This window comes from Hyaena hyaena, unplaced genomic scaffold (assembly GCF_003009895.1).
Source record: "Hyaena hyaena isolate Hyena2069 unplaced genomic scaffold, ASM300989v1 scaffold_79, whole genome shotgun sequence".
NCBI lineage: Eukaryota > Metazoa > Chordata > Mammalia > Carnivora > Hyaenidae > Hyaena > Hyaena hyaena.
This window is the reverse complement of record NW_024080711.1, coordinates 313122-337484: the sequence shown is the minus strand read 5'-3', so window position 1 is coordinate 337484 and position 24363 is coordinate 313122. Positions and strand designations below refer to the sequence as shown.

At 39.1% G+C, this 24363-nt stretch overlaps 1 protein-coding gene across 1 annotated transcript in view; it reads left to right on the top strand.

Annotated features, from left to right (window-relative positions):
- The first annotated feature begins 3377 nt into the window (after positions 1-3377).
- Positions 3378-24363, top strand: part of RNF19A (ring finger protein 19A, RBR E3 ubiquitin protein ligase) — a 57592-nt gene continuing 36606 nt past the window's right edge. Inside the window, exon 1 of the mRNA XM_039233834.1 lies at positions 3378-3624. The gene's annotated coding sequence lies outside the window, so the exon portion shown is untranslated. The remainder of the gene's footprint in view (positions 3625-24363) is intronic.

Here is a 24363-nt window from a genome sequence, read left to right as displayed (position 1 = left end):
GGCTATGGCTGGGGGAGAAAAAGAATATGAGTTCTAGATCCAGACTACCTTGCTTGCATGGTCCAAATCCCAGCTCTGCCACTTACTAGCTATCTAATTTTGAGCAAGTTACTTACTGTCTCAAGCCTCAGATCCTAATTTGTTAATGGAATAAGAATAGCACCTATATTTTGGGGCACCTGGGTGGCTCAGTCCATTAAGCGTCTGACTTCTGCTCAAGTCATGATTTCCTGGCTGGTGAGTTCGAGCCTTGCATTGGGCTCTGTGCTGACAGCTCAGAGCCTGGAGCCTATGTCAGATTCTCTCTCTCTCTCTCTCTCTCTCTCTCTCTCTCTGTCTCTCCCTCTCCCTGCTCACCTGCTCTCTTTCTCTCTCTCAAATATAAATAAACAATAAAAATTTTTAAAAAAAGGATAGCTATCTTTTGGGACTCTTATTATGATTATTAAATGGCTCAATACTTATAAATCACTTAGAGCAGTGCCTGTTGGGTAACACGTATTTAGTAAAGAGCAGCTGTTAGTGTAACCCTATTGTTCTCTTTCTCTCATTCCCTGTTTTCACTCCATTCCAAGCAAGTCTTACCAATTCTGCCTCTAAAGCAAATACTGAAACCATCCTCTTCTGTCTCCACCTTGGTTCAAAGAACTATGACTTCGTTCCTGGATTTTTGAAGTAGATTCCTACCTGGTTGCCCTGCTTCCAGTCTTGCTGTGCCCCAGTGTGATCCCCAGAGCAACCAGAGTGATCCTTTTCAGAGGTAAATCAGGTGTCTCTCCACTTGAAAATCTATTGTGTCTAATCATACATCATACCAACCACTTAGAATTCTCATGGTGACCTCAAAATGTCTTAGCATAATATGGCTTCCTCCTGCCTCTTTAACTCCATGTCCTACTCCCTCATACTGACTATGCTTCAGTCTCTAGCTGCCTTGAACTTGGCAAGTTTGTCTTGCTAGGACCTTTGCACCTGCTGTTCCCTCTACCTTTCCTTTCCCTTAACTTGTTTGCCTCCTTCTTGTCTTGTAGAACCTAGCTCAAATGTCAGAGGAGTAGACTTTAGTTGGAGACACCAAACTAAAGTAACAGCTTCCCAGGTTTCTATATTTTACACAGGTAAATGTATTTCCTTCATTTCTTTGTTGTTGTTTTTTCTTACTCCCCCAACTGTGTCACCTCACTCCCCCAGAACGTAAGCTCTATGACACCAGATACAAGGACTATTTTTTTCATTGCTATATTCCCAGTTTCTGGGAACCCCCTCCCACATACCAGGCACTCAGTAAATATTTATTGAATTGATTTTGAATGAATTAGAAGACAGTAGGGAAAGAGGGGGGGAATGCAGCCAAAAATCAAGGCACCTGGGGCCAATTATTATGCCTTTGCAGTAATCTGGTGAGAAATGATGAGGCCCTAACAGTAGTTTTCAACCACTGAAATCACCTGGAGAGTTTAAAAAAAAATCCTGATGACTGAGTGTCATCCTCAGAGATGCTAACTTAATTGGCAAGGGCAGCCTGGGCATCAGGATTTTTTTAATGCTCCTCAGAGGATTCTAATGTGCAAAGTGGTAATCACTGCCCTAAAGGCCGAAGGGGAGTATAGAAGGGAGAGTGCAGGAATGTTTAATAGGCATGATTAATTATGAATTGGACGTGACTGAAAGGAGGGTGCTTGGGAAGAATCCTCGATTTCTGGCTAGGGCCTGGGTGAGTGAGAGACACAAGTTTAGAGGAAAAGAGAATTCTGTCTTGGACAGGCCGAATTTGAGGTACCTAGGGGATTCAAGTGGAGATGTTCAATAGATATTTGTTTTTTAATAGATCTATGTTGCCTTAGTGAAGAGAAGGAAATCCCTCCAGCTTTCAAGAAGACAAGAAAAGCAGAAAAAGGCACCTCTGGAAAATATGACAATTGTACAGAGTACAAGATCATTTCCACTTTGCACAGCCTCTTTACTCAAAACCTCCTTTCAAGCCAATGCCCCATCTGTTCTTAAATGTTCAACATGTTGATACATTCGCAAGGATTATATTATGTATGAGTACTGTTCTATAAATCCATTTAACTTACTATTCTGGTACTACTTGTACAAAGTATCCCATTGATTAAAATGTACACAGCCTTCAAGGAGTATATGACGGCTTTAAAACTTCCAATAAATGAAAATAAACATACTCATCATTACTTCTCTTAAGATTTGTGGTAAAAAAATACTTGAACCTAAACTGCCTCGCTTGTTTGGTTTTCTAATTGGTAAACATTTACTGGGTTACCAAAGATACCAAGTACCGTCTGAAAGCCCATGGCTCCTTGGTTTGGCTCTAATTTAACTTAGACTCACTAAAACAGCAATAGATAGGGTGATGTATTTTCTTAACAGATGGTGAATGGACATTATGTCCAGCATCCACAACATTCCGTTTCTCAATATTCCAAGGAATCCTGTAGAGAAATCAACCACGAGGGAATGGATCAGGTCTCTACTGAATGTTTATGCAACTAAAAAGAGCTGATACCAAATCATGTGTGTGCAGGTTAAAAATTTTAAAAGGGGCATGACTGGCTTAAAGGATAAGAGGGGATGGAACAGATAAAGCTGGATTAAAGTAATTCACAATGTATCAGTAAGTACTGAAGTATGAATTCTGAATACTTAAGCGACTTTGTGAAATTAAGAGACGCGGGGAAGGGAAGAGGAAGGGGGACAAATATCCTCTGCACCCTCACATTGAGTGTTAAATTGTGGCTAAGGGCTGCTGCTATCAGCCCCTGCGGAAGAATGAGGTCTCTTAAAACTGTAAGAACGAGTGGGTGGGGGCGCCGCCACTCGCGGGGGAAAACACTTCACCCGGGGAGGGGCCGAAACTCGCAGCACCATCCCGGCCTTGCTTTCCCTGGGGCTGCCAATCTAGCAGGTGAACGGTGAGAACACAAAGCAACGAATGATTTACGGCGTGCGAAACACCAAAAGCCAGGGTAGGGTCCTCGAGTCCAGCATCTGCCATCACGTAGCGGGCAGATCCCACTCATTCTCTGAGGAGACACCTGCCCCACAGCCCCGCCCGCCCGCTGAGGGCGAAGTGCTGCGGGCCCAGGGGCAGAAAGGGCGGCTAACTGGCCCGCGTAGAGAACGATCGAGGGGGTGCCCTCCCTGCCACCCGGTCGCAGGCGGGGCGCGGCAAGACGAGCCAGGGCCAACACGCTGGAGCTAACGACAGCGTCCCAGAGCCGCCCGCGGCGGGCCCGGTGGGCGTGACGCCATGACGCACGGCACGCGGGCCGCGCGCCGGGGCGGGGCGGGGCGGGGCGGGGCGGGCCGGGGGCGGGAGGAAGGAGTGGGAGGAGGAGGCGGAGACAGCGGGGGCTGAAGGAGGGGGAGAATGGCAGTTGCGGCGCTGGTTCCCGGGAACAGCCGTCAAGACAGAACTGCGGAGGAGGAGTTCGGGAAAGCGGCCCTCGGGACCCCTCCTCTGCGTTCCCTCCGCCCCAGCTGAGAGGCGTCTCGGCGGGTCTGAGGAAACCTCCTCTGTACTTCCTTCGGCTTCTGCCGCTGCGGCGGGGAGATGGGCCTGCTCAGCCGCACTCCGGCGCCCACCGCCGCTCCGAGGAGTTGAAGGTACGGGCGGCCGCGGGAAGAGGTTGCGCCCGCACAAGGGAGGGCAGGGGCGGCTCCCGTTTCCGACCCAAGGCGCTCCGGCACGGCCGCTGCCCTCGCGCCCCTCCCCGGGACGGAAATGGATTCAGAAATCCCACGGGAAAGGCGCCTCCTCTCGGGCCGGGGCCGGTCCTGGACCTGGCGCGGGTTGGAGGGGGTGGGGGGCGGTCAGGCCTCGGGCTGGTTCCGCGTCCCCCGCCCGGCGCTGGCGCCCCCTGGGCCGCGCAGGCTGAGGCGGAGCCTGGGATCCGCCCCGAGCTCGGCTCTCCCGGCCCCGGCAGTCTGTGGAGTCGGCGGCCGAGCCAGCAGTGCTGTGACGGGCTGGGGCGCCGCTCCCCTGCCGCACTTCCCGGGCCCCCGAAGCGGCCGACCCCGAGGGCGGACGCCGCGGAGAGGCATTAGGGGTGGAGCGCATTCCTGATGGGTGAAATCGGCTCTAACGGGACCGATTTCCGGGCCTCGCTGGAAATTCGGCGCTGGGGCCGCAGCCCCCCAACCCCTGCTGCGGGGGCTTTAGGGAAGGGGCGGCGTGCGCCCGTGAAGGTTCATCCGGAGGAGCTGCCACCCCCTTCAGAAGCAGAATTTAGATGAAAGATGGTGTCCCCGTGGGCTTAAAGGATAGGGGTTTCATCGGGGTCCTCCAGGCTTGTCTCCCTCTTGTTAAACCTTCGGGGAGTGTCTAGCTTTACCCGGCAAGAAACGCCACTCTTGTTGATTTCCAGTTTTTCCTGTCATCTGGGTTACCCTCTCTCATTGCTCTTTCCCCTCATTTCCATTAATGGGAAGAAGAAAAAGAAGTTTAGGGTTCATTAACCCCGCGACAAGGGCGATAAATAAAAGCGGGGGAGAGAGGGGTTCAGGCTATATATGGGAGAAAGAAAGGTCTTCGTGTTTTCCTCTTTGGCCCTTAAAGGTGGAAATACGCGAACAGCGCTTTATGCTTTATTCTGATTATTATTTACTACTCAAAACGTTGCCGAATGTTCTGCTGGGTTTACGTCGTCGGAAAGGACAGCCTTTCCGTGCTGCTGAGATTTTCAAACCCAGGTGTTGACTGGAAATGCTTGTTTTAAATGTTAGTAAACAGTGGAGGCATAAAGCAGTCTTCCGCCCCCCCCCCCCCGACCGGCTGCCTTAAAATGACCATTCTGTCCCACATTTTTTCTTTTTGTAAGAATATGGCTTATTCTTTTTTTTTTTTTTTTTTTTTTTAGTATTTTAGCCTGCATTTCCTTGATGACTCTTGGTTATATGAAGTATGACGGTATGCCTTATTTTCATTTTCAGTTTTGCCATTAACCATCCTAATGGGCAGCTCTCCACGTCTGTTTATAATGGAAGCTATTACCATATTTGCCTTTTTATGCTTCCTTAGCACCCAACTGCCTGAACTGAATTAAAATGTAAATACTTCTCTCTGTGTAGAAAATGGCGATGATCTCTTGTTAACTCTTATTTTCAAATGTTCTTTCCTTGCCAGTTGTAATTCCATGGTAAAGATTGGGAATAAGCCTTGGGACTTGATCAAATCATGCAACAACAGCAAAACCTTTTACTTTGTTTAATATTCTCCTTTAAGATTCTTGTATACAGTGTAACTGAAGTTTAAATTTCATGCCTCCACAGAAACTGTTTTAAGGAGTCTTTCTGAGGGAAAGATAATTCTATTTGGCAACTAATGTTAAAGTATTTTTTTCAATATCTTTGACTTCCAGGAGGATTCTAGTAAGATTAACTTTGAAAACTGCAGCTTGTTTTAGGAATTGAAACACAACCCAACTCTTCAGATAGTAGCTGCTTAAAATACTGTTGTTTTATTTGCGGAAGGCCTCAGTTGATCGTTAGAGTTTTATAAAGAACAGTCCAATTTACTGTCATCTAACCAGTGTTTTAATTTCTTTTTAAAATTTTGGTGGTGATTTGTAGAATTTGGGGTGCCTTTTTACTTGACTAAATGAAACCATATTTATTTCTACCTAATGTATGAAAGATACTAAGATTAGTATCTGTTTTTAAAGATACTTCATCTTATGGAAAATAAATGCACTCTATAAATTTGAAGTAGGGAAAGTCATAAAGTAATATCTTTGCAGTTGTGACTGTAAGACACTTTGTGGCCACCTCTCTTTAATGGGATCAGATTGAAAGATACTATTTGTTCTTATGGGATTGTTAGAATTAAATATAGGTAATTTGAAGCAAACTTTAACATTTGAAAGAATCTCCTATTCTGGCAGATTCTGGTTTTATCTTAACACTTAATTTAGATTTATCACAAATTCTTTGGTTTGTAATCATCTCTCACCCTCCTGCTTTTCTTTTTCGTTTATTTATTTATTTATTTATTTATTTTCTGGAGGGCACTGAGGATTCCACAGTGTAGTTTTCTGAATTTGTCAAGGGGGAAGAGAGAGGACAAATATTTGTGATAACATGTAAAAGTCCCTAGTCTAGTGCTGGGCACAGAGTTGAGAGTGAGCTGGGGATAAATTTTGTTACACTTATGTCTGAATTGCCTCCTTATATTTGTTCTGTCTTCAGGTTATAAAGGAAATCTTAGGGAATTGTTACTTGTTTTTCTGATGCTACTGACAAGTGACAAGTGATTGTCAAATGTAGACTGGTTTTGCACTAAACTTTATGCCCTTTTATTGTTTGAGGCCCATATAAAAAAATAGGCCATTTTGGGTTGGAGATCGAAGAAAAGTTGAATTTCTAAACTTATATTTGATTGCATTGTATTTGGCATGGTGGCACTAATAGTTTAATGATTGAAAGGACCCATGATCATATTTGAAGTACTTTAACTTAAATTTGGTTTGACTGCTTTTTAGCAAAAAGCTAATCCAGTTACTTAAGGAGAATAGCAGAAGATGTATACCACTGAAACAACTATGAATGTAGCCACACCTGCACACAGCTAAGGACCAAGGAATAGTATTCCTTTCCTATACACATCTGTATTTCAGATGGTTGTAGACTTCATCCAAAACAGGCAGTGAAATCATTTTGGGTATTTAAAACTTGGATACTTTGTTTTGTTTCTCAATAGCTCTCATATATCAGTAATACTTTCTCTATTAAAGTAGGAAAAATTGCCACCTTTTGGTAAAATACAGTAATTGTGTTTGTATTTGCTCTCCTTGTAGCTGTCCATCAAACTTGAACATTTAGTTTATTGGTAAAATTTTCTTGAGAGCTATGGCGTTAGCCTTAAAACCCTATATATTCTTGACCTAATATTTTATTTTAAAAATCATTTGCTAGAGAAATACTATTTGTTAATTTGTAGAGAAATACTATTTGTTAATTTGTTTCGGAAGCCCTATTTGGGAGAGTTTTCTTATGTGAAAGCCTCAGTAGGACAGAACTAATAAACTGTTTTAGCCCTCAAATAAGTTTGTGCATAGTATTAGAAAACAAAATCCTACAGAAATTACCTAGTTTAAGCTGAAAAGAAACTTCAAAACTCAGTCTTGGGTCCAAAAAAACTGGAGTTGGCTGCTTGAAACTTTGTACACTTTGTATTTTCAAGTTCTTTCCTTCTTTGGGGACCCCTGAAAGTATAAATAGCCCTGCTGTAATGTGAATAGCAGGCAGCTTGCCAGTTGAAGAGACAGTCTGGGAGAGGTGAGCCATAAAGAGTGAGCAAACTAGTTAGAGGGAGGGATCAAGAAACCAGAAGGAGCTATTGGGAATGTGATAGTATTAGGCTTCCAGATAAATATTATATAGCATAATAATATAACGAGTGTATTCCAAAAATAGACAGTCATTAGTGTGAATCTTTGTTTTGTAATTTCTTAGTCATATATTGACTTTTGCTCCCCCAAATGGTTAAGTTTTCTAAAGTTAAATTATCCTTATGCATTATCACAAGTGAGATAATATATGTAAAATGTGCAGTAGAAGTGTAAGAGATAATTTAAACTCTTTGATGGTAGGGACTATTCTCTTTGTTCACTGTTAAAGTCTCAGCACGTAGCATAAAGCTTGAGAATAATAGATGCTGAGTAAGTATGCACTAACTGAATAAAGTATGTATATTGTAAGGTATCTATGCCATAACTTTCTCTACAGCAGGGTTGTCTAAGAGAAATTTAATGTGAGGCATAAATGTAATTTAAGATTTTCTGTTAGCTAAATGAAAAGTAAAGAAAACAGGTGAATTTAATTTCTATAATGTATTCTATTTAACCCAGTATATCCAAAATGTTCTTTCAACATGTATGAATGAGTGCCTTTACATTCTTTTATTCTTATTAAGTCTTTTTTCCAGTATGTGTTTACACTGGACAGCATAGCTCTAGGGGCATTTTTGTATGAAATGTTTGTTCCTTTCCACAGAAATTCTATTAAATTAGATGCCTTAGATATTTAACTATAGACTCCTGGGAAACACCAACCTAAAGACCAATTTGAAAAATCAGTAAGAGATAGAGTGGGTCTCTGAAATAAATCACAGAGATACAGAGAGTGAAATGAAAAGGCTAAAACCTGGGACTGTTTTAGTCATGCTCAGGTGTATCTGCTTGCATACCTATTTGCTTTTATTAGAATGCTGCACCAACTTTATTTGGCTGTGGAACTTACCCTAGGGACACTAGTGTTCTAATTTAACCTTTTCATTTTATAAGTGAGAAAACTCTAGTCTAGAGCTATTCAGTATAGTATATCAACACTAGCCACATGAGGCTATTTAAGTTTAAATTAGTTAACATTTAAAAAAATTATATTTCATTTCCTCTGTTGCACCAGTCACATATCAAATGCTCTATAGCTGTATGTGGTCACTGGCTACCCTACTGGACAGTTCAGGTCTAGAACACTTCTATCATTTCAGAAAGTGCTGTTGGACGGTGCTGGTCTAAAGATTATTCAATTTATCCACACAGCTAATGTGGTAGAGCCAAAATCTCAGACCACTTTCTGTCTTCCCAGACTGAAATTTCATTAATTACCTGTTTCTGAATGATCACATTAGTCTTTTTGGTTACCAATCTCCATTTGCTTCCCACAGGTAAATGTCAAATTTTTCATGGCATTCAAAACCTTCCACAATCTAACCTAAGTTTCTCACCATTCTCCTACCAAAACAACAACAACAAAACAAACAAACAAACAAAAAAACCCACACTGCAGCTAACTGATCTGTTTGGTATATATGTTAACAAAATATGGATAGTTTCACCTCCATGACTTTTCCTGTGCCTTTGGCTCTGTCTGGAATACTCTTTTTCATCTTCTCTGCTTATCTAAGGTCCTTATCTTCTTTCAAGGCCTGACTTCTCTAGGTCAGTGATTATAAAATTTTTTCTAAATGAGATATTATTAATAGGTTCTGGACTAGAATGGGAACATCTCTTTTGAAGGCCACCATTCAATTTACTACACGATTCCAGGAATTTTTACTGACGACGTTAGTAAAGTATAATTATGTTTATGCAAAAAGCCAAAAGATATTCATCCATAATAGTTTGAAGTATTTTTTTAATTAAAGGATATTTTGCTTGCTTTAAGGAAGCATCTATTTGATTTAGCTATATTTGGCTGTGAATAACTGCTTACTAGGGAAACACTGCCACCCTTGATTTGGATAAAATAGTTATTGTGCTCTATATAATACATCTTTTCTAAATGGTTGTTTTGTTTTTGACATTCATACCTTCTTATTTGTCCCTATCCCTCTTTCCAAAGAACCTTATTTCATGATTTGAAGAATACCTATTTAAGAAATGTTGGTTATTCATATAAACAAAAACTAAAGGATAGATTAGTTCAGGCAATTTTTATGTAGATCAGAGATGTAAAATCTGGTGCTTCAAAGGACCTAAGTCACCTTTCCAGATTCTGTGTATTACAGTCGATACAGTTATTGATCAGTTGATTAATTGTAACTGATTCCAATGTGGGAGGTAAGAGGACTTCCCATATGCAGTAGTCTCATGGGAACTTCTTTCTTTTGTTTTTATACTTAGACTTGCTATGACAAGTTACTAATAATGAAAAAAATCTCTTCTGTAACAGTCTTGTCTGAGTAGTTTACAGTGTTTCAGAGACATACTTTAATACTAATCCAGTGAAATAGATGATAGCACATTTTCCCTTATTTTATAGACAGGGTAAAATAGTGAAGCACAGTCATCTTGGGAGAGTTGTAAAACCAAGAAAAGTCCTATATCCTGACTTTCAGTTCAGTGTAGTAATTCCAGTTCAGTCTCCTATGTGCTTCTGTATTTGGTCTCAAAAATACACTAATCAGTAGAAAAAGATGAACAGAAAGCTAGATTATACTCATTCAACTGGATTTATTAAAACAGAAGAGTATATTAACATTTGAGAGAATTGGAGGTATTTTTATTTATTATTTGTTTATTTTTGAGAGAGAGTGATCATGAGTGAGGGAAGGGCAGAGAGAGAGAGAGACAGAGAGAGAGAGAGAGAGAGAGAGAGAGAGAGAGAATCCCAAGCAGGCTCCACACTGCCAGCCAACATAGAACCTGACACAGGGCCCAAACCCAGGAACTGTGAGATCATGACCTGAGCTGAAATCAAGAGTCCAATGGTTAACCAACTGAGCCACCCAGGTGCCTGAGAATTTGGAGATACTTTTAAAACAAAACCAAAAATTCTTTATTTCACAGTCTTAATTATCTATTTTTCACTCTGGAGTATGCTATATTTTAAAACTCATACATTTGTATATTAGAATCGTAGTATTTTAGAACCGAGGGACCTTAGACATTATCTGGTCCAGTCACTTTAACTTTTAAATAAGGACACTGAAATTCAAAAACGTAGACTAAGATTTCGGACTAGGTTAATATTTCTCTTCTGTTGATCTGTAGCAATGAGTATTTTAACCAGTTCAAAAAACTTTGACACCTAGGTATCTTTTTTTAAAACCTATTTTAAAACTTTTGAATGTTTCTTGGTACTCTGTCATGCCCAGCATTTTGCGTTATGCTTTCCCAGCTATTTCTCTATTGGTGTATTGTTTCCCCCTCTGAGCAAAGGGGCCTGGAGTGAGCCAGCCAAAATATTTTAAATCTTTTTTTTATTGGAAAAATGAAAATAATGTCTTTTCTTTCTGCAGTAGCTTTTTGTAATGGATTATTCTGTAATGAGTATTATTAAAACTAAAAAGTACCATTCTATTCTACCTCCCGATCATGAACAAGCTTTAAGAGGTAAATGTGGCAGGTGTATGTTTGTGAAGCTGTTTAAGAACTGTTTATTTGGAGAAACTTTGTGGTATATGGGATTTACTCTGAACTTTTAGTTTCTTTTTCTGTGAAATTGTAGAAACTATTTTAAGGATAGAGCTCAAGGTAGTGTATCTGAGTCTTTCTAAAGAACTTTGCTGGAAAGTGATAGTGCCTATGCTAATGATCTGTTTGAATTACCCCCACTCACCCATTTATAAGTAGTTGAATTAAAATTATTTATCCCTTTTTAATATTAGAAAGATTTAATATTAGAAAGAGGTAGGTTTGTAGCTATATAAAGTTAAGACTAAAATCATTATTTATATTTACCTTAGAGAAATTAATGTACTGTAATGATGTATTCCAAACTTCCAAATGGCTAACTTTGCTGATTATATTAGAAAAGCTCTTTTGAGCCAATAATTTGTTTTTTTCTTATTTCTAACCTTAAGTGTTACAGTCCTGCCAACAGTTTTCTCTAGTAGGTGGTTTAGTTACATTTGTGCCCATCCTCTCAGATACTTGAAATAGTTTGACTAATATTTAAGTGGTTATTATGTGCCATACCCTCTGCTGGATTATTGTTCCTATTTTATAGTTGAAGAAACTGTCTTAGTAATTTAAAACAGTGTCACACACATACATGTCAGGGGCTGAACTTGAACCCACACATAGTGACTCCAGAGTTCACGCTTTACTCTCTGGATAAAAAGCTGCTTTCGGGGCGCCTGGGTGGCTTAGTCGGTTAAGCGTCCGACTTTCGCTTAGGTCATGATCTCGCGGTTCGTGGGTTCGAGCCCCGCGTCGGGCTCTGTGCTGACTGCCAGGTCAGAGCATGGAGCCAATTTCAGAGTCTGTGTCTCCCTCTCTCTCTGACCCTCCCCTGCTCACGCTGCCTCTCTCTCTCTCCTAGAAATAAATAAAAAATATTAAAAAAAAAAAAAAAAAAGCTGCTTTCACAGGACACCTGGGTAGCTCAGTCAGTTAAGTGTCCGACCTTAGCTCAGGTCATGATCTCCCCATTTGTGGGTTTGATCCCTGCATAGGGCTCTGTGCTGACAGCTCGGAGCCTGGAACCTGTTTCGGATTCTGTGTCTTTCTCTCTCTCTCTCTCTCTCTCTGCCCCTCCCCTGCTTGCACTCTCTCTCTCTCTCAAAAATAAGCATTTTTAAAAAATTGTGGGGATGGCTCAGTTGGTTAAGCGTCCAACTTGGGCACAGGTTATGATCTCGTGGTCTTGAGTTCAAGCCTCTGTCTGTGCTAACATCTCAGAGCCTGGAGCCTGCTTCGGATTCTGTGTCTCTCTGCCTCTACCCTGCTCGTGCTCTGTCTCTCTCTCAAAAGTAAACAGACATTAAAAAAATAGTTGCTATTATTACCTCACATTTGTATAGTACTTAAAAATTCCTTCCTCATTTTATCTTCTACTTAAAATTTTTTTTTTACCTCATTTTGTCTTCCCCCACTAAGGTAAGTAAGATTATTGTCTCTGAAATAGATAGCCCCAAAATCTTATGGTGGAGCACAATGAACGTTTATTTCTCGTCACACAGAAAAACATGTGGATGACTCAGGTATCCAGATTCCTTCCATCTTGTGACTCAGTTGCCCCTGTGGACTGCTTGGGTCCCCACTAGGATTACTAGTGAGAGCTCAAAGGATGTTTGAAGGGCTGATTTAGGGCCCAGTTCTGGAAGGAGCATGTATCATTGTACTCACATTGGTCAGGACTAGACACATGACTTCATCTAGCTATAAGTGGAATGGAAAATGTGGTCCTCCTATGTGCTCAGGAGGAAAATGAAACAGGTGAGTATATAATACCTCTGCCACAGTTGTGTTTTCCCTGTTTTACAGATGATACAGAGAAGTTGTTACTGAACCAAAGCCACAAAACCACTTGGTAGCAATAAATAGAACCCAGATTTCCTTAGAGCTGCGTAGAATATGCTCATGTTTCTGAGGAGACATTCAAATAATTGAGAGGCATTTAGACTGTATTTCTAGCATCATTGTTGATTCTTTCTCATTGGACATCAAGTATTTTACCTCTTTGTGTCCATTATATTTTAAATGGAGATATTGTTATTGACTTATGAAGAATGACAAACTTAAAAACATTTTCCAGTGGTGGGGCGCCTGGGTGGCTTAGTCGGTTAAGCGTCCGACTTCACTTAGGTCACGATCTCGCGGTTCGTGGGTTCGAGCCCCGCATCGGGCTCTGTGCTGACTGCCGGCTCAGAGCCTGGAGCCTGTTTCAGTCTGTGACTCCCTCTCTCTCTGACCCTCCCCTGCTCACGCTGTCTCTCTCTCTCTCTCCTAGAAATAAATAAAACATTAAAAAAAAAAATTAAAAAAAAAAAAACATTTTCCAGTGGTAATTGCCATTGTAAGGGAAGATGACATAATAGCATTAAAATATCTTTGTATACCTATATATAATCAATTGTCCTTTGAATATACAATATTGGTTATCCTTTATTTGTATGATTTTGTTTCTTAAATGTGTGATAGATTATTCTAGTCCATCTACATACCGCATGTTTATTCTTGCATTATGAACCTGAGACATTTGTTTTAGGAATGAAAGTTGTCTTTTGACCTTCCCCAAAACTTAACTCTTTTGGAAAGAATTGCAACTTCAAGTCTTAGTGGAATACAAGTATGTTTTAACTGAGGTAATAATTAGTACATATACGAATATCATACTAATATAAATTACTGAGAGCAGAAAATTTACAGAAACTGGTACTTTTACAGAAATTTCAGCTTCTCAGCAATAGCTGTTACCTTTTGTTACACTTTAGACTCCTTAGAGAATATCTTGAAAGCTATGGCTTCTGTCCCTAGAATATACACGTATTCATGATTTCATATACTGTTTTAGAGATTTCATGAATTTCTTTGAAGCCCATCCATGTAGTAGCTGTTATTTTTTAGCATTTTTATCCTCCTCCGAAAATTTATTGTTGTGCCTATTATATTTTTACTTTAACAAATTGTATAAGAAGATGTTTAATAATTGAGAGTTTTTATAAGAGCCTGTCCTCTTAATGTTATTTGGACAGCAAGAATAATGCCCAGAGCCTGCACTGCTGCTACAGCTGAATTTGGCAGCCATATTGGGGGATAGATTTATTAGAGGAAAATACGGCTTTTCCAAATTTGAAAACAAATGGCATAATTTAAAACTTAAAAAAAAAACACCCCGCTTTAAACATTTAAATGGTCTTTTGGGGCACCTGGGTGGCTCAGTTGGTTAAGTATCTGACTTCAGCTCAGGTCATGATCTCATAGTTCATCAGTTTGAGCCACGGGTCGGGCTGTATGCTGACAGCATGGAGCTTGGAGCCTGCTTCAGATTCTTGTCTCCACCCCCCCCCACTTTACTTCGGTCTCTTAAAAATAAACATTAAAAAAAATTAGAAAAAGAAATCTTTGAGTAACAGCATAGTTTATTATAATAAACTTTAGTGGTTTATTTTTGATAGAGAAAGATGTATATGATAATCCCAAAATGTTAATGCCTCATATTTCTCTTAATGAGATGGTTCTGATTTGGAAAAGCTCTATTTAATTTACTTTGGGCCAAAATTAGCTTATAGATGGACATATCATTTCAAGTACGTCACTTTTAGTTATAGTCTGATCCAAGGACAGCTTATAATTCTGTTGTTTTTTTTTTTTTTGGTAGTCAATTGCTCTGTTAAATTATACCTAGCCATATTTAAATTTGATAAGTTGTTATTTGCAACCCTCTATGTAGGAGATAGTATGGAAAAATAGGTACTTCTTTTGTTACTGCCTTAGGAATCTTTAACAATAAAGGAAGGGTAGAGCCAAAAATATGAGTCAGGTTTTGAAGATTTCCCGCACTGTTTATTTATCAGCATTGGTTCCTGAAGTTAAACAGATTTAGTTATTCCTAGAAGCCATTACAATTACAAATACCGGATAATGCAAGAATACCTTTTAAAGATCAATTTTTAAGAACAGTACAGTAACTTCATGTACAATACAATATATTGTATTTAACATTAAGCTAAGATTTCCTATGACAGCCTCATGTACAGATTCAAGAATACTGTATCTGATAACCTAGGTGAAAATATCCTTTGGAAAACTGCTAAATGTTTTCCGAAAAAAAAATCTCTACAGCTTTCCTCTTGAGGAAAAGTCCATGCAGCACAGGACAGCTGGAAATCAAGCAGAAAGCCAGAGTCTTACCGGTTTGAGGTGTCAAGGGGACAGAGTTTGGCAGTGCCAGAATGGCTGGAAATTGAGTGGATATACTTACAGAAGGATAGACTTAAAATCTGTAAATAAAATCTTCCCCATTCCTGGATGACCCCTGAGCTGTGCATGGGAGGTTCCACAGAGCTCAGTGAAAAACAACAGCTGTACGACTGAAAACGCTAACTAGAGTTGTTAGCAGCTACCCTTAGCAGGGGAGACAGAGTTCCCAGTTTGATTCCCACCCAGTTAAAGGGGCTTGATCAATGTGTTCTGTTTTAAAAAAAAAAAAAATTTTTTTTCCTTCCTTCCTTCCTTCCTTCCTTCCTTCCTTCCTTCCTTCCTTTCTTCCTTCCTTTTCTTTCTTTTCTTTCTTTTCTTTCTTTTCTTTCTTTCTTTCTCTTTCTTTTTTTGAGAGACAGAGTGAGACAGAGCGTGAGCTGGGGAGGGGCAGAGAGAGAAGGAGACACAGAATCTGATGCAGGCTCCAGGCTCTGAGCTAGCTGTCAGTGCAGAGCCCGACGCGGGGCTGGAACCCACAAATCGTGAGATCATGACCTGAGCCGAAGTCGGACGCTTAATTGACTGAGCCACCCAGGCACTCCGGTAAATGTGTTCTTTAAGACACATTCTAAAAAAGGGTAAACCAAGCCTCCACAAGTTCAGTGGCTTAATCAGCCATTGATTTAACTGCCAGGTTTAATAAAAATCCTCACTCTTCAGGAGAAGATAAGAGGGTTTAACAGGTTCTACAGCGTATCATCCACAATATCTAGTTTATAATAGGCTGTTGCCAGACATTGAAGAACCAGGAAAATATAACTTAATGTCAGACCCTAATATCAGCAGAATTAGACTTTAAAGCAACTATAATATTTTCAATGACTTAAAGGGAGAATAATGATAATAACTGAACAGATGGGTGATCCCAGTGGAGAAATGGAAACTATAAAAAAGAATAGACATTCTAGAACTGAAAAGTACAATATTTGAAATGAAAATTTCACTGAATGGATTGAACAGCAGATTGGGGATGGCAAAGGTAGAAGTTGGTGAACTTGAAGATCAATAAAAATTTGTCAGTCTAAAGAATGGACAAGAAACATTGCAAAAAGTGAACAAAGCCTCGATGGCCAATAGGACAGTATTAAACTGTGTAACATAGGAGTGACAGAAGACAAGATGAGGCAGGGTAAAAAAAATATTTGAAGAAGTAATTGCCAGAAAGTTCACTTATTCAATTTAAATCACTTTCTAGTCCAAGAAGTGAAATGAATCCCAAATAGGATAAATTCAGTGAAATCTGTATCTAGGCACATCTTAAACTGCTGAATATCAAAGGCAGAAAGAAAATACTGAATGCAGCCAAAGGAGAGGGGGAAAAGACACATTACATACAGAGAAATTAAAACATCAATGAAGGACGACTTATCAGAAATGATAGAGGTTAGAAGACAATGGAATGACCTATTTAAAGTTCCAAAAGGATATAGGGCACTTAGGTGGTTCAGTCAGTTAAGTGTCCGACTTTGGCTCTGGTCATTATGTTGTGGTTCATGGGTTTGAGCCCCTTGTCAGGCTCTGTGCTGACAGCTCAGAGCTTGAAGCCTACTTTGGATTCTGTGTCTCCCTCTGTCTCTCTCTCTCTGCCCCTTAGGTTGTGTGCTGACTCTCAAAAATGAATAAGCAGCATTGGGGTGCCTGGGTGGCTTAGTCAGTTAGGCGTCCGACTTTCGCTTAGGTCATGATCTCGCGGTTTGTGGGTTCGAGCCCCGCGTCGGGCTCTGTGCTGACCGTCAGCTCAGAGCCTGGAGCCCATTTCGGAGTCTGTGTCTCCTTCTCTCTCTGGCCCTCCCCTGCTCATGCTCTCTCTCTCTCTCTCTCTCTCTCTCTCTCTCTCTCTCCTAGAAATAAATTAAAAAAAAAATGAATAAGCATTAAAAAATTTTTAAAAATAAAGTTCAAAAAGATAAAACTGTCAACCTGGAATTCTGAAATTAGCAAAAATGTCCATAAAACATGAAGGTTAAATAAGGACATTTTTCAGATAAACAAAAGTTGAGAGAATTCACTGTAAGGAGACCTGTACCCTAGAAATGTTATAGAATGCTCCTCAGGCTGGAGGGAAATGACCCGAGATGAAACTTGTACCCTCAAGAAGGTACCCTTTTAATTATTTAAAAATTTTAAATGTCTTCAAAATGTCACAAAATTAAAGGCAAATGCTAGAAAGTAAGTATTGGAAGCTTAAAATAAAAGAGGAACATTGATATTCCAGTGTAAAAATGGACCAAAAAATACTGACAGATAAGTCATTAAAGAAATAGGGCAGCGAGTGTGAACAAATGTTTGTTTAGTAATCAGATAAATGGAAATTGAAGTACTTACTAATTTTGTGACTAGAAAAAGCTATTGAAGTAACATAGGATGTTGGTAAGAATTCAGGGAAATAAGCACCTTTCTGACTGGTAGGAGTACAAATTGGAACAAAAGAGTTTGGTAGTTTATTTCAAAAGCCATTTTAGAAGTCCATACTAACTAGATTGCAAGAATTCATATACTAAGATATAGCTTATTAAATAGGTGGGAGGTATCATTGGAAAAGAGATGATTATTCAACAACTGGTGTTGAGGTAACTGACTATCCATTTAGAAAACATAAATTTTGATGTGTGCTTATTCCTAACATTAAATTGAAATGGATGAAAGATTTAAGCAGGAAGATAAACTATAGAAGTACCAGAAGGAAACCTGAGAGAATTTTAAAAATATAATCTTGGAGTGAACAAGACTCTTTCAAGACCAGCATAGAACTCAAAAGTCATATGAGTAAGATATGTGAATTTGAACACATTAAGAAATTTTGAAATACCTACATTGGAAAATTGCTATACCAACAAATACAAATTTTTAAAAATGTATTTGACACATAAAAGTAAGTGTTCTTTCTATATATGTAGGTTTTATACATCAGTAAGGAAAAGTCCCAACAGTGCGATATAAGCATGTGGTTAGCTCATAGGAAATGAAATTTAAATGACTTATAAACATGTGATAAATACTAAAAATGTCTTTCCCACTAAAGCAAATGTTCTTTGTGTCCTGGCCTCACATATAATACCCAATATATAGCCATTGAAATTTAAAAGCTTTTTTTTTTTATTCCTCATCTTCTCCCAACTTTGCAACCTAAGTGTATACTACTGAAGAAGTTTAGTAACCTTTTATGCTTTTCAACATAGAATAGAATATCTAAAATAGAAAGTCTGGTTTATTTTCTTTCTTTACTCTTTGACTTGAATATAAGATAGCTCAGGCTTTACTACTAACCAAAATTAGCAATAGAAGATCTGGTGGGGATCTCTGTACCTATTTCCTCCTTATTTATTTATTTATTTATTTATTTATTTATTTATTTTAAAGGACTCCTTGAACCTTTTATTTATTTTTTTTTACATAGTTTATTGTCAAGGAGGTTTACATATAACACCCAGTGCTCATCCCAACAAGTGCTCTCCCCCATGCCCATCACCCCTTTCCCCTCTTCCCAACCCCCATCAGCCCTTGGTTTGTTCTCAGCATTCAAGAGTCTCTCATGGGTTGTTTCCCTCCTTCTCTCCAACTGTTTTTCCCCTTCTTCTCCCTAATGGTCCTCCGTTAGCTTCCTCCTAGTCCACCTACATGTGCAAACATATGGTATCCTTTTCTGCCTGACTTATTTTGCTCAGCATAACACCCTCTAGTTCCATCCATGTTGCTACACATGGCCAGATTTCATTCTTTTCATTGCCATGGAGTATTCTATTGTATAAATATACCACATCTTCTTGATCCATCAGTTGATGGACACTTAGGTTCTTTCCATGTTTTGGCTATTGTTGAGAGTACTGCTATGAACATTGGGGTACATGTGTCCCTATGTATCAGCACTCCTGTATCCCTTGGGTAAATTCCTAGCAGTGCTATTGCTGGGTCATAGGGGAGTTCTACTGTTAATTTTTTGAGGAACTCCATACTGTTTTCCAGAGGAGTTGCACCAGCTTACATTCCCACCAACAGTGTAAGAGGGTGCCCGTTTCTCCACATCCTCGCCAGCATCTAGAGTTCTCTGATTTGCTCATTTTAGCCACTCTGACCAGCGTGAGGTAGTATCTCAGTGTGGTTTTGATTTGTATTTCCCTGATGAGGAGGGATGCTGAGCCTTGTTTCATGTGTCTGTTGGCCATCTGGATGTCCTCTTTGGAGAAGTGTCTGTTCATGTCTTCTCCCCATTTCTTCACTGGATTATTTGTTTTTCGGGTGTGGAGTTTGATGAGTTCCTTATAGATTTTGGATACTAGCCCTTTATCTGATATTTCATTTGCAACTATCTTTTCCCATTCCGTCAGTTGCCTATTAATTTTATGGATTGTTTCCTTTGCCGTGCAGAAGCTTTTTTATCTTGATGAGGTCCCAGTAGTTCATTTTTGCTCTTGATTCCCTTGCCTTTGGGGATGTGTCAAGTAAGAAATTGCTGCGGTTGAGGTAAAGGAGGTTTTTTCCTGCTTTCTCTTCTAGGGTTTTGATGGTTTCCTGTCTCACATTCAGGTCTTTTATCCATTTTGAGTTTATTTTGTTGTATGGTGTGAGAAAATGATCTAGTTTCATTTTTCTTCATGTTGCTGTCCAGTTCTCCCAGCACCATCTGTTAAAGAGGCTGTTTTTTTTTTCCATTGGATATTCTTTCCTGTTTTGTCAAAGACTAGATAGGGGCACCTGGGTGGCTCATTCGGTTAAGCGTCTAACTTCAGCTCAGGTCATGATCTCACAGTTCATGGGTTCAAGCCCTGCATTGGGCTCTGTGCTGACAGCTCAGAGCCTGGAACCGGCTTCTGATTCTATGTCTCCCTCTCTCTCTGCCCCTCTCCCACTCATGCTCTGTTTCTCTGTCTCAATAATACATAAACATAAAAATGTTTAAATAATTATAAAAACAAAAATAAAAACAGAGAGGGAGGCAAACCATAAGAGACTCTTAAACATAGAGAACTGAAGGTTGCTGGAGGGGGTATATGGTGGGGGGATGGGCTAAATGGGGAATTGGCATTAAGGAGGGCACTTTTAGGATGAGCACTGAGTGTTCTGTGGGAGTGATGAATCACTAAATTCTGCTCCTGAAACCATTAGTACACTACATGTTAACTAACTTGTATTTAAATAATTTTTTTAAAAACACATTTAAATTGGCCAGAGGGGGAAAAAAAATTAGCTATTCTCTTCGACAGTACTTGTAAATATTCTGTGCTACTTTCATTACATGCAAGTTTTTAGAGGTGCTAATCTAGGTGTCAGACATCTTAAAAAAAAAACAAACCCCTGACATTAACGGTTGTGGTACTTTTTGCTCTTATACTTAGTATTTAGACTGTCAACACAAAATTATTAGATTTTTGTCTCTATTTTAACCTTTCTGAGAAGTAACAGAAGAAACCTAACTTTAGGTGAATAACAGGCAAAACCAGATCAGGAGTATAAAGGAATTTTCTCTTGGAAGTGATTTGTCTGTAAACTTTTTTGCCAAGGCTTCTACATTTCCAGAATACGCTCTTAATTAGTTTTAAATCATTTAGCATGTGGGTGGCTATTGAAGTGCTATTGAAGTGTTTATGATTAGGAGATGTTTATTGGGGCAAATCTTAAATCTGTAATTCTTGAAGTTATATAGTGTTAAGATACTTGTTTTATTTCTCTTGTAGCACTCATGGGATAAAGGTTCTTGTCTTTTCACAGTATAAAAAGCCGGATATAAAAAGCCGTATCCCTTAATATAAGGATCATACAGCAATAGCAAACCAAAGGTAAAGATATGAACAGAATCCTCAGTTCCTATTTCCACTTATGTGTGCTCTGCATCATAATTCAGTCAAAGTTTATTAGACATCCGCTATAAGTTACACATTATATTAGGCACTAGGAATACAAAGCTTGTCTTTCATTTTACTTCAGCTAACATTTAGTGTAGTGCCAGGTTTTGTTAGGTACTTTTAGCACATGTCTGCTTTATTCTCCTAACATGTATTTGTAGTGGAGATCAGACATAATAATATACCTTATACAGGGATTTTGTAACTACATGTAGCTAACCAGGTCTTGACTCCAAAATTCTCTTTATATATCCAGTACTGGACTTGTTTGTTTGTTTTCCCTTCCAGATCCACTCTTAACACTTCTCTGCCTTGCTCTGTGCCCCAGAGAGAGTTGACTTCTAAGGACTGCCTTTATTGGACTCCTTTGTTGGACTTAGCCAATGTGAGGCATTGACAGGATGTTGGAAAGCCAGAGAGAGAAGCTGGATATTATTCTTTCAGTTGCTGTTGCACAGCTCTTCAGTAATTGCATTGGGTTCCTGAATACTTTCTCATCCCTATTTGGTTCCTTTAACTCTGCCCAAACTTTTTTAAATGTGCATTTCAGATACTTCCTTGAGATTGCTTTGTTTTTGCCAGGACCCTGACTGATACATACAGCTTTTCTTAAACCATGGGCTACTCTGTGTGAATTTGAGCCTTCTGACTGTTCTTATCTATCCTGTGTTTATAAATTGTTTCAAATATGGTACATATTTTCATTTAAAACAGTATTGTAATTGTTGATTAGGTGCTTTCATCTGGAATGCTCAATTTCTGTACTTTTTAGAAAGCATAAAAAAATAGTGTGCCAAATTAGATGCATTTTATGAGTCAGTACAAAGTTATCAGCACTTCTACTAAATCAGCACTTCTACAAAACTTTGGCACATGTTAGTAGAAATATTTTTGTTTTGGGCCATTACTATTTTGTAATTCCTCACGTATTCTTAAGAGGTAAAAAAAAAAAAAAAAGAATGAAGATGTTGATTTTACTGAGATACAAACACTAGACTAGAGAAAGTTAGATAAGCAAGCGCAGATCCGTGTCCTTCTCAATACCAGTCTTAGGTGATATTCTTCAATTGAAGCGCATTAAAAGGTTAAGAGTGGGGCTCAGTTGCCAGTGATAAAACTAATTCTCCAGCCATTTTCTTCAGGGGCATGAGTGTGTAGCAGCAACTGGCAAACTGTCTTGGTTACTTGTCAGTTGTGCTAGACTGAAAAAGAGGGAAAGGAGAGGCATTTCTCATAGCTTAATTAACAGGGATGAGAATTCTTGCGCCATTCGTGTGACAGTGATTATGATTATAGATATTTAGGTGAAAATACATAATTTAAGGAGTACTTGTGTTTTATATTGTTTGCTATTTCAGTAGCTAATGTCTTCTGGCATTTTTAGTTATGAATCCCTACTTTAATTTTGGGTATTCCTACTAAGCCAATTACCATAATACTATGGAGCCCCACCTCAGTTATCTTCTCCCCCCTTACTGCTTTATATTATCAGTGCATTACAGCTTGACATTCTGTGATTGTACATCAATTTAAAGAGTTCCCAACATTGGGGATTATTAGGAGTTGGGTATATTTCAAATTACATCATTAGTACATTTATTGTCATTCATCTTCTGATCCTGTTCTGAAATGGTGTGAACTATTCTGTTGTACCATGCAAACATCTAGGCTTTTATATATAATTTATTATGTATTTAATCCAGTAGACCTGATATTTCTCTTTGTAGACCTAGCATGAACTAATTGAACTTTTAAGTTTATTTTACTTATTTTGAGAGAGAAAGAGTGTGAACAAGTGAGGGATAGAGAGAGGGAGAAGGAGAATCCCAACCAGGCTCCCTGCTGTCAGTGCAGAGCCCAGCATGGGGCTGGATTCCACAAATTGTGAGACTGTGACCTGAATTGAAATCAGGAGTCAGCCGCTTAACCCACTGAGCCACCCTGAACTAATTGGACTTAAAAAAAAGAAGGAAGGAAGTAAGGAAGAAAGAAAAGACCTGTGTGCCTAGGAATAATGATGGGAAAAAAGACTGATTTTTTTTTTTTTGTAGTTACGGAATAATACCACTTCAGTGACATTGTATTATTTTAAGAAATACTCATTTGGCATTGCTTCGTGAGGTTTATATTCATTACACTATATTGGCTCTGTTGTATTAAAAAAATCACAAATATTAAAGTTCTACCTTAGAAACCTTATTGGGGTGCCTGGGTGGCTCAGTTTGTTAAACCTAACTTTAGCTTAGCTCACGATCTTGAGTTTTGAGCCCCACATTGAGCTCTGTGCTGACAGCTCAGAGCCTGGAGCCTGCTTCGGATTCTATGTCTCCCTCTCTTCTCTGTGTCTTCCCCGCTCATGCTCTCTCCCAAAAAATAAACAAACATGAAAACTAAAAAAACAAAGTTGAGTTCAAAAAGAATAGTACTGCATTAAATGATGCAAACGATAGGTTTTTATTTTTCACTGGATAGTGAAGTTGATTTTTTCTAAAAATAAGTAAAGTTCCTGAATCACTGAAAAAAAAATTTTTAAATTTCACATATTTTGTCATCTGTCCAAATTGGCAGAATTTCTGTAGTACTTTCTTTTCTTTTTTTTTTAGTGGTTTAGGTGTAGTCTTAGAAATCCCAAGTTAGCCAAAGTTCCATTGATTGAGGCATTCCTAATTCCTAATACTCTTGAGTCATATGCTTATAGATACTTCTATGGATTATTTCTCCAGAAAGATAGTATTAAATTATGTAAATTTTTAAATAAGTCTCATCGTCTCTATACCATAGGTTAAGGGGTACCTCACTATATCCTAGTAGGCTGATAATGACTAATAAACTGAGTTGTTGTTTTCAGTGGAACTTTTATTTTTTTGTACCTAAAATAATGAAAACCAAGGAGTCTTGTTTTGGAAGCTTAGGCCTATGGAGTTTTGTTTTTAAGTGAGTATTTTAAGTCTCCTTAGTATTAGTGGTTCTTTTTTTTTTTTTTTTTTTTAAATATTTTTATTTATTTCTAGGAGAGAGAGAGAGAGAGACAGCGTGAGCAGGGGAGGGTCAGAGAGAGAGGGTGTCACAGACTGAAACAGGCTCCAGGTTCTGAGCTGGCAGTCAGCACAGAGCCCGACGCGGGGCTCGAACCCACAAACCGCGAGATCATGACCTAAGCGAAAGTCGGACGCTTAACCGACTAAGCCACCCAGGCGCCCCAAGTATTAGTGGTTCTTAATCAGAATATGCCACTGAATTACTGACTAAATATAAAACACGTGAACTCTGGACCCCATCTTGCTTTGATTGGTTAGCTTTAGGGCATAATATGTTTTTTGTTGTTGTTTGTAGGGTTCGATTAGTTTCTTTTTTTT